Below are 12,322 nucleotides of genomic sequence, written 5' to 3'. Positions count from 1 at the left end.
ATATATGTATATATATATATGTGTGTGTGTATATATACATACAAGGGTGAGCACCACATAACATATTGCGTGTACAATTACGATTTTAATTCAGTATTCATCACAACTGTCCGACGAACGGGAACGTGAAACTATGAGTAACAGTACTGTGATAATTTTGCAGCTTTGGTATGATGTGTGTGTGTGTGTGTGTGTGTGTATTTATTTACAGGGAGAAAAAGAGATAAATATATATGTATATGATGAGACTGATTGATAAAGATGTATTAGCTCTCCCTCTAATCTCTTTATATAATTACCAGCGTTTTTTAAAAATTGATTCTATCTCATTGTAACGTCTATGTTTTCCTCTGTCATCTCATTGCTACTTTATCCTCATAGCTGTTATTTGCTTTTAGGATCATAGCCAATTAATTATACAGTGCTTATCAATGTTCATCTAATTATTTTATTTCATTGTATTTACAATGCCTTTATCTATAACCCTTACTGTTCTCTGTCAATCTTGTATTGCAAACATTTTGTGCTGTTTTTCTTTATAGCTAAATTATATTTACTCAAAACTATTCCCATCTTACTCTTGTACATTCCACTCTTGTCCAATACATTTCACTTGATATTTATTTCAAAGCATGTCTGCGCGCACACACTCACACTCACACATATATTGTTGTGTTGTAATAAACGTAGTGTGCGTGTGTGTGCATGTATTGTACAATTGTAGAAACTGTATTAATATGATATGTTAATGGTTGTGTGGCTGTTGTGGTTATAGTACATATATATATTATAACTTTACCTCCTTAGTGGATCCAGCAATATGTGGGCTACGCAGAAACGCATGTCTTTTTCTGGTTTCTAGTTGCTCAGAATTATGACTCCAGGCAGATCTATTTTAGGAATGTCTTGGAAAAGGATTTTACGTTTACCCAACGAATGCCTTTTTCAAACGAATCGCATTTGTCATATTTGTCATGAAAAAAAGATTGATTTGTCATCGAGCAGAGAAGGTGGTATGTTTTGAAATTACGTAATCACTTTTAGGTTATACTTTTGTATTTCAGGCACAAGAAATATACGATAAACATTAGTAAACTCAACGGGCTCATCAAAATAATCATCAGATTTGCAACCTCCACGTTCTCACAATTCAAGCGTTGGAAGAATTTTCTAATTTTGCTTGGTGTCGTTCAAGTAAAAGTTACAATTTAAACAAGATAGATATACTAATTAATGCAAAGAATCAATCAATAAACTAGAAAAGCACTCGGAGAGCGCAGACCTCCGTCAAGCAGCTCATTCCCACTCATACACGCATGCTGAAAATCGCCCAATTTCCCAAACCAACGCCGGCAAAAACATAACCTCCTTGGCGGGCTTAAAAAAAATAACATAGCCATATGATTTAAAAAAAACCCCTTTAAAAACAGGAATCATCTGAAGCAGTTATAATACATCAATGACAACAGTAAGCTAGTTTCACCATACAACTAAAAAGAAACAACAATTACCTAAAACTTGAGTGATACACACACAACGCGAGTAAAATTACTAATAGAGAAACGAAAATAAACTTTGGAAACAGCAACGCCACCATAGGTTACGTTGAAACGATGAACGTGTTTTCAAGGGAGATAATCAAAGAACGTAACATTGTAATACTTCATGTAAAGTAAATATAACAAATGAATAATCCTTCAAGAATCCATAAAACTTCCCGGATCACTACCAAAATTTCATCATCTGTTCCTTGTGCCATTACCAACTTTTCTTGCAAGTTTCATCAAATACCGTTCACAACTTTGAGTTATTTTGCACACAGATGGACAGATGGACAAACAAACGCCGATGAAAACATAACCTCCTTCCTTGGCGGAGGTAATTATATAATATCGATAAGAATTTTGTTTTCGTGTCAATTAGATAGCTAAGAGAAGTGAAAAGTGAAAAAATATTCAGTTAGCATCTGATGAGACGTCATAATCCTCTTGTTCATTATGACGTATCTATTCAGAAATTCGTTACATTCCATTATTACCATTTATATTCAAGTTACTGAGGGGTATAATGTATTCAATTTGAGCCTATTTACACTGCATGCATGTATTTTTAATTTAAGCGAGACAAAAACAACAAAACAAAATAAAACAAACAAAAAAATTTGGAACTATGTCTCTATTCGACGCTATGCAGCCGGTAAAAATATTTGTTAATCATTCTCGTACCTTCTTTTAATAGTAGACTGTTATATAGTGAAAGTCTCGTTAGTTACTATGGTCACAACAGTCTTCCTATATATCAATCTTTCACGCATACACAATGTCTCTTTCTCACTGTATTTCTCTCTCAACAACAACCTATTTTTTTCTTGAAACAAATTTTGATTTTCTATCTTTTACACGCGCGCACACACACACACACACACACACACACACACACACACACACACACACACACACACACACACACACACACACACTCTCTCTCTCTCTGTCTCGCTTTCCCAATGAATTTCTCAATCTGTCATCATGGTGAAAGTTCTTTTGAAAGTACTTTTGAAAAGTATGTGTTGCATTGTCTTTATGTTGAAAGACATACAAAAGCACACAGATGCACACATACATACACATAGAAGCACACATACGCACACACATAGAAACACACAGACACAGACACACAACCAAAAGAAATTAGCTATATTGTTATATAATGAAAGTTTTTTTGAAGCTGTGTTGTAGGTGTACAGAATATAGTCAGATAGAACCAAATAAATAGAATAGGGAGGTTAATTAATCAGTTGAAATCCACAGTCATGCACAGCAGTGACTGAAATCAAGGACTTGTGAGCTGGAGCACTGTCCTGATGAAACAAGACATAGTTCATCAATTTTCCTGACCGTTTGGTCTTGATAGCCTTTCATAACTGCCTCAGCAAGTCGCATAGTACTCTCCATTGATGGTGTGGCCCTTTTGAAGATAATCAATGAATACAATGCCTTTTTCATTAAAAAAAATCTGAGGCCGTCACCTTCCTTGTAGATGAAACAACCTTGGCCTTCTTTGGAGTAGATGAGGAAGAGTGTTACCGCTGTATAGATTGTCTCTTTGTCACTGGCTCGAAGTGATGAAGCCAACACTCATCTAGGGTTGCACTTAAGATTCCTGCGTTTTTAATCAAAACTTGTAAGTTACTATGGCGACAACACTATCTATCTATCTATCTATCTATCTATCTATCTATCTATTTATCTATCTATCTATCTATCTATCTATCTATCTATCTATCTATCTATCTATCTGCCTGCCTGCCTGCCTGCCTGCCTGCCTACCTGTCTGCCTGCCTACCTGTCTGCCTGCCTGTCTGTCTGTCTGTCTGTCTGTCTGTCTGTCTTTCACACATACACACTCTCTTCCACATTGTATTTCTCTCTCAAAAACAACTTTTTCTTCTCCCCTTCTTCTAAAAATACATTGTGACGTATAGTTTGATTCCTTGCCTCCTCCCCTTCCTTTAATAGATGTTGTGACGAATAGACAGACGGAGTTCCGCTTCTCTTTTATAATATAAGATTACAGATTGAAGTTTAAGAAAACTCAACTGTGTTGTTGTCGCGTCATGTCTGTACAAGAAATATAGTTCTTCAGGAACTTTTGCAGTGAAAGTGAATAATGATAATGCTTATTATGTACATTTGTAGCTTTGCACGGAATGTGTCAAATATGTTGTAAATGGACTGCTTTTTACATAAATTAAACCTCCTGTCCTTTGAAGACCTTTAGAAAATGTACGTAACTTGTTTGTAAGATTATGTGCCCATGTATAAATATGCATATGTTTTAGTAGTTTTGAATACATATATACATGTGTAACGTTTGTGAAATTAGGTAAAACATTTATTGTAGAAAGTAACAATGTAGAATAACAAGTGAATCATTGGCTACAGGATAATTGCACATATCAAAAGTAATCAAACCTGTATAATATTTGGCGAATGATAAATATTTCTTTATTTTCTTGTTATTTTGACATTTTTATTTACATCCTCGTACTCTCATTTTCACCATATTGACGGTTCGGGTGCTTCTCTTACTAAGTTATGCGAGTGTCGGCTGAAAAATTCACAGGCTGACTAAGATTATGGTATTTGACCAAATGAAGTTTATTTTTCAACATAGTCCCCCTTGTGGTTCACGCACTTCTTCCCAGCGGTGTTGCAGTGCTTGGCTCCCATCGATGAAGGAGTTATCATCCTGTTGGTAAAAAAAAAAGTCATCAACAGTAGATATAACGTCATCATCAATGTGATACTGGTTCCCAGCCAAGCGTTTTTTCATGCTGGGGTACAGGTGATAGTCAGATAAAGCCAAATAAATTGAGTTGGGAGGGTGATCGATCAGTTCAAATCCACAGCATTCACTGAAATCAAGGACTTGTGAGTTGGAGCACTGTCCTGATGAAACAAGACTCCATTCATCAATTTTCCTGGGCGTTTGGTCTTGATAGCCTTTCATAACTGCCTCAGCAAGTCGGCATAGTACTCTCCATTGATGGCATGGCCCTTTTGAAGATAATAAATGAAGACAATGCCTTTTGCATTAAAAAAAACGACAACAAAATACCCCAAAAATCTGAGGCCACCACCTTCTTTGTAGATGAAACAACTTTGGCCTTCTTTGGAGTAGATGAGGAAAAGATTGTCTCTTTGTCACTGGCTCGAAGTGATAAAGGCAACACTCACTAGGGTTAGGAAAAGTTCAAAGAAACAGCTGGATCTGCCTCAAACAATGTCAGATTTTCCTGTGATGTGATTAGCCTGGTATGCTTTTGATCAGGTGTCAGCAGACGTGGGCACTCACCGAGCAGAAACCGTCATATCAAGTTCATTATGCAGAATAGTTTCAACTCTCTCACGGGATAATGCTTATAAGATTGGATCTTTGATTTGTAGTCAATCGCCTGTCACCCATCAATATGTGATCAAAGTTTTCTTCGATGATAGCAGTTTCAGACCTTGTGTCATTTTCAAGACTCTCCTTTCCCCTTCTAAATTCAGCTGCCCACTTTTGCATTGTTGATAAATTTGAAGCGTCACCCTCTAATGTAGCAACCATGTCAGCATGAACGTTTTTGGGAGCTAAACCCTTTTTCTGCAGGTAGTTGATAAACCACGGTGCCAAATTTTGTCTATTTTCAAGAGAAGTCGCTACTAATTACTTTTGAAGTCTTCTTTTGAACAGTGAATTGTCAATTTACCTGGAAAGAAACAGTGCTGTAATTAATAAGAAGAGTTGAAATTAATGCGTGCAAGATTTTATAGCCCTAGCATCACTATGAACGTTTCAACCTGTGAACTTTTCTGTCCACCCTCGTATAATATCGATAAGAATTTGATTTTCGCATCAATTGGATAGCTAAGAGAAGAGAAAAGTGAAAAAGAAAAGAAGAAAAAGTTCAGTTAGCATCTATTGATACGTCATAATCCTCTTATTGTTTATGCCGTACTTAATTCAGAAAATGGCGGCGAATTGGTAGAATCGTGTTTCCGATACACGTTTGGCTGTTTTCGTTCCTATTCTTTGCTCCCTGAGTTCAATTCGTGCCAACTTCAGTTTCACCTTTTATCATTTCGGAGTCGACAAATAATAAGAATATACCCCAGTCCAGATCTGGGGTAGGTATTCAATCACTAACTGTCTATCTGAATTGTAATTGACTTTCAACGGCGCAGCTTTGACACCTAGCGTCACACTGTTTTGGCTGAAGAATTGCGTCAAAGGTACATTTGTTTGGAGGAAGGGACAGTGCCCATGGTCTTCGCAGGCCATATTTTTAGACTGGTTTGACGGAGGCAATTGAAGTTTCGGTTGGACATGAGCTGAGAGAAAGTTTTAGAGAGGGCTGACGTTCTGGGAAGGTCTGGGCGCAGTGGTTAGCGCGGGGACTGGAGGGAGGCAGACATAGTAAGAGTGGTGGAAGGAGGAAAGACAAACGTGTCAGGCAATTTTTAATTCGTTTACTAAATCCACTCACAAAGCTTTGGTCTGCCCGACGCTGTAGTAGAAGATGTGTCACAAGGTGCCACACAGTGGGACTAAACTTGGAACCATGTGGTTGGAAAGCAAAGTTTTTAGCACACAGCCACGCCCGTGTCTATGTATCTGTGTGTTTGTGTGTAAACATATATCTGTGTATGTTTGAATTTAGAAACATTGTAGGTCCACCCTTCCCATCAAATTAAAAATGGCAGAGAAGATCCAGAGAACACATAATTGTCACATGTATAGATACCCACATACATACATACATACATACAGACAGACAGACAGCCAGACAGCCAGACAGCCAGACAGGCCGGCAGGCCGTCAGTCAGAAATTTACACAGACAAATTTACACAGACATATCATGCACTCATAGGTATACACATACACATATGGATACACAGAAATATACACAGATACATGCATGTACACACACTCAGATATGCACAGGCATACACTCATAATGCACGTACACACACATACATGTTACATACACACATACATGTTACATACACACATACATGTTACATACACACATACATGCACATACACGCACACGCACACGCACACGCACACGCACACACACGTCTACATGCACGCCCCACACAGGTACACAACTACACATACAAACATACGAGCCCTCCTCCAGGCACACACTCACACACGCGCACACACACAACTCAGTACAGTTAAAAATCATCTTAAAAGCATTCTGGGTCGGTTGCCAAATGTGAATTAACACAGGATAATACAAGATAATCTCCCCATTAGAACCTCTCCACCTGGCGAAGTTGAAAAGATAACACATCGTCATATATTTTCATCCTCTCTTTCAGCCACTCTTTCATCCTCTCTTTCACTCCCTCTCATTATTTATCGTGTTATTTCCCTCTTGTCTCCCTGGTGAAATCCACAATTAAATAACTAAGTCGTTGGAAAAAGCACTTTCTTTATAGATATACCAGCCATGACCCTCCTGTATAGATATTTGTTCCCTCGAGAATAGTGTACTCCGCACTACCTTGGTAAGTCGTTCAGTTATTTCCCTTGAATATTTTTATTTACTTTTTTTACCCCCCTAAACTTGAAGATTACCCCTTATCTTATATACTTTGAGCCCACAATTTCTGATGGAGTTATGGGTGAAAATCACGGCTTGCAGCGTATCTTGTTGTTCCACCTCCTCTTCCTCCGCTTCCTTCTGTGAAATTTGTTGTCCATGGGGAGAGCCATGGAAAATATAGACGCTCAATGTCAGTTTTAGGATGGTGCAGATTTGTGAGACGTGAGGAGTTTTCTGGTTTTCACACCCGTCCTTTTGGTGTCTTGGAAGATCCAATTAGTTATGTTGAAGCTATGTTTAACAAAAGAGACCGATAGAATAAGTACTAGGCTTACAAAGAATAAGTCCTAGGGTCGATTTGATCGACTATAAAGGCGGTGCTCTAGCATGGCCACAGTCAAATGACTGAAACAAGTAAAAGAGTAAAAGAATTGGTATCGCCAGATTATTTATTGCCTTAAATCGGTTTTGTGAATTAAGCTCCATTTTAAGGATAAGCCTTATTCTTCTGTAGTTATCTTTTCAATATTTTCTTTCATCTGGGAGTGTTCACCTTGGTTGATATCAAGGTACTGCTATGTTTCCCTTGTTCAAGATCTCTTATGGTGGTTGATATGTGAAAATCAATGGGAGATGTGAGAGTAACTCTACCTTTCTCAAGTGCTACCTTTGCACACTTATCTTAACTAAAGTTCATATCACTACTACTACTACTACTACTACTACTACTACTACTACTACTACTACTACTACTACTACTACTACTACTACTACTACTACTACTTCCAGTGGTGCCCATATATTGATTTAAGAATATTCTGAAATACACTTCAAAAGAATCAATGTTGTGTATCAAACAATATATTCTAAAACGAATAGTAACCTGCACCTGGAATCTCATTAAAATAACTTAAATGTACTTAAATTGATTAAATCGATTTTTAATGTCACCCAAAAATACAGCGTTCATATTTTCTCTGGAAAACCTTGAAAGCACCACTAAAAGATTATATTTTTCGTATTTTATGAAAGTTACAAATGTTAATTTGATTTAAGTGCTTTGAAAATAATTGAAATCCTTATTTTTGCTGTAATATAATTTCAGTATAATTAGTTAAACGATTTTTGATTGCAACCTTAACTAGGTTAGTATTTACAATGGTTCGTTTTGATTAACATTTCGTAGTTTTGAGTAAGATTTTTTTTATTGTAGTTGTTTCATTAAATGTTATATGAGAAAGTACTAGCAACATACTTAAATGTTCCAAAGTGCAATAATTCCAGAAATGATTTCCCCCCATTAAATAAATTCAACAATTCAACTCTCACGGAATTGCTTAAATACACCCGTTCTCTTCAAAACACCAGTGTCTACCATGCAATTTATTTTCATCATAACCATTAGAAAGACGAAAACTTCATGGCCTTTACGGCTAAAAGAAGGTAGTGGGGATCTCACCAAGGACTCAGCCAAACAACTACTGATCGACTTATTTGCACAAGTCAACAACGCTCGGGCTTTAAATTAGTGCGTGGAGAACAATTTCGTCGCTCTGCGCGCATTAACGGCATTTCTGAGCCTGTGCAGTTTATCTCGAACTTGGAATACCTCCACTCCTGTATCACTAACAGACCATGGATTAACGGACGTTATCCATAGTCTTCAGGTCGAAAGGTCTCCGGAACAGGCGAATCAGTTGATTGTCGTCGATGTCTAGATCTTACCCAAGAACATCGTCGCTCTTCTCTAGACTTTTATAGAAATATTTGTTATCGTTTGATGTAGGACTGGAGCTCCATCAAACAGATGCAGTGTAGGAAAAGGTACATGACAAACAGCAATTAAACTTGCTCACCATCTAGAAATCTCTTCAGATGTCTTAGCCTCAGTGCATGTCAACGAATCATTAGTCACAGAATGCTGTGGGAATTGTTGGCAGATCGACCGCCTGACCTGTGAAACGTATCTCTTTTATAAAATATGTAAGGGTAGACGCTCTAAGCTGATCATATGGAAACAAGTGCAAGGTATGATAGTCAGGTTGTGATATATAACGGAAACGATGTTCTTGTTCACTACCTTTGCTCAGCCTTCTAATTATAGCTTACTCCGGCTGAGGCTGGCCACTCTGCCGTTACCACGTTCCAGTCCGTAGCAGTCCGGACTGAACTAGAGCTAAGCAACTTAACCAGTTCATCAGCCTGGCAACCCACAGCGAAAGCCGAGAGCATGAATGAATTTTCTTGTCCAGATGGCAAACTGCAAGCCTACCGACTTATCTTGGTTGATCTTTGTTTCTGTCACCGTCACATGTACAATACCGTAAACTTTGACTTCTCTGCTGTCCAATACCATTACAGCTCTTTCGCGACCAAACTTGCACAAATGCTCCTCATAATCTCCAGTTTCCACGGAAGGAAAACAAGAGACAGTATATACAGCAGAAGTAACAGAGTACGCTCTTGACAGACCGCACGGATGATTCGAAATAGTTCTGATAAATGACCGTTTACTCTGACCATTGAGCAGATTCCGCTATACATTGAAGCAGCAGTCTCTAGAAACGGAACCGAAATCGACTGTCTGACGGCAGCCACCAAGTAACGATGGTTACCGATATCGAAAGATTTTGATAAATTCAAATTGATAAAATTCCCACCGAAGTCAGGTTTGTTATTATTTCCATGTGGTATTGGTTTGCTACTAGTCGTAGTATTTATTATTACCGTTGTTTATATATTTTTGCCATTTAACTTAGTCTTTAATATCAGTAATCGGATACTTTATTGTCTGCATATGAAATCACATTTAAAAATATCTCCTCAGCGTTATGATATAGCACTAAAAGATAGTGGATTCTTTGAGAAGATATGATACATGGTGCAAATTAATATACCAAGACTTGGCGGGGAGAAAACGCAAAACATTATAGGACAATCCTGTTTTCAACTTAGCTGTAAAAAGGTAAAATAACAATGAAGCTTTTTAAATTACTCTCTTGCCATTTCCCGAAGAACCACAGATATTATATGATCCTCAAAAGGGAATATTATTTAAGTCAGTTACTCTGCATATAAATCTTCATAACCACATTCAGAAGACTGTCACAATGCTAAAAAAAATGCCACAAACAACTCGAATCTAAACCCCGCACTTATTTGTAACTGTGCTGACACAAATAACTACCTGCTTGAAGTTGGTATATCATGTGGTTTCCCTAGCGATGGCAGCTATTAGAAGGGAGATAATTATTTCTTCATAAAAAGAGGTGGGGTTAGAAATTTGAATTTGAAATTAAGGAATTATGAGAAGTAATATGCAATAGAATTCACATATTTGATTTGTTTTGCTTACTTATTACGAAGTTCTTACAATTTTTATTATTTTACGCAAAACTACATTTGAGCAACAACCCCGAACTGAAATTTTAAATTGGATTAACTGAGCAAAATTTTAAACGCGAATCTACAAACATAGACATTTTCCTTTTTTCTTTTTTTTGTAACCGTTAAAAATATTTTGCGACTGTCTTATCGAGGTACATTTGGTTTCTAAGAGAAACGATCGAACACATATACAATGTTGCTAGGTATATCCTGGATCACATACCCTATCGCCATGGCAGATTTATATCTAGATCTATTTCCATTTCTGATTAACTCAGAGAATGCTTAAGTTGTATCAAGATTCCATTGGCTTGAATCTAAGACCTCAATAATATGTTTACATAGACACCCACCGAAATAAGTTTTAACTCATTATAAATCACCTAAATGCATAATTATGCATTAAAGTGGTTTAAAGTTTGTATAAGTTGATTACAATCCATTCTTTGTCGTGAATCAATGTTGCCTTATGAAATACTGAATTTGGTTTAGTTTACTTTCCTACCTACAGTATTGAAGAATTCACGTCGCAATTTACATACATACATACACACATACATACATGTACACACACATACATGTGTGTGTGTGTGTGTGTGTGTGTGTGTGTGTGTATTGAACTCTTTCCTTCCTTCTTTCTTCATAGCAATTTTGCCTTCTAATTGGTATGTTTTTATTTTCGACACTTCATATTGCCTGGTTTTATTTACGAACCGATTTTTGCTCGAAATCATAAAAAAAAAATAATCTTATATTTTCTATATTGTATGCCTGCACACGTGCTACATAAATGAATGAAATTGTGTTTATATATCTGGAGAGAGAGAGACAAAAAGAGAGAGAGAGAGAGAGAGAGAGAGAAAGAGAGAGAGTGTGTGTGTGCATGCACGCGTAACTGCATATACACGTTTATATATGCATGTCTGCAAACATCTAAGTGTGTATGTATAGGGTGGTCCGATTGTCTTGTCACTCCTTACCGAAAAGTAATAAGAACAATAGAGGAACAATATAATAATATGAAACACATGTAACTGGCTTTAGTATATTCACTTTCATTGACACTGACACACATCGAGAAGGTCTGTATGAACACCATCATTTTCGTGGCACAAAATGATGTGGCACCATGTCCCGTGTGATATTTTACGAAGCTGTTTCTTTGGTGATTGTTGCAATCATCAAAGTGCGTAACTGGCACTTAATTTATCGACTCCGAAAGGATGAAAGGCAAAGTCGACCTCGGCGGAATTTGAACTCAGAACGTAAAGACGGACGAAATACCGCTAAGCATTTCGCCTGGCGTGTTAACGTTTCTGCCAGCCCGCCGCCTTCAGTATATCATATATTGTTTGTGTTCAGGCTACTCAGTGCGGTCCTTTGATCTTGATGAAATATATTGTGTTGAATCAAAAGTTTTGAAATATTTTGGTAACCCATTTATTTCATTCGTCAACAAAAGCAACCTTGTTCCTATCTATCGCTCACTTCGCGACACTTCATCAACCAAGAGGAAGTGGAAGCTTCAGTGAAGGAGTTCTTCGCCTCTAACAACTAAAACTGGTATCAGCATGGGGTGGGGGTGTCAAAGAACTGGCAGAGAAGTGGCTTCAGACGGTGCTGGGCTGCTTTTGTTGTAACTTGAACAAAGCAATTTTTAAATTTATTTATGGACCCTTTTAAAGCCTAGCCAGGCTCATGGGCCCGGTTTCTATGGCGTATGTGTTCCCTCCAGGTGGACGGGACGCCAGTCCACCGCAGCGTTACTCAAGAAACAGGAAGAAAGAGTGAGAGAAAGTTGGGGCGAATGAGTACAACAGGGGTCGCCCCCC

Source organism: Octopus bimaculoides, chromosome 5 (assembly GCF_001194135.2).
Source record: "Octopus bimaculoides isolate UCB-OBI-ISO-001 chromosome 5, ASM119413v2, whole genome shotgun sequence".
NCBI lineage: Eukaryota > Metazoa > Mollusca > Cephalopoda > Octopoda > Octopodidae > Octopus > Octopus bimaculoides.
This window is presented reverse-complemented; position numbering follows the sequence as displayed.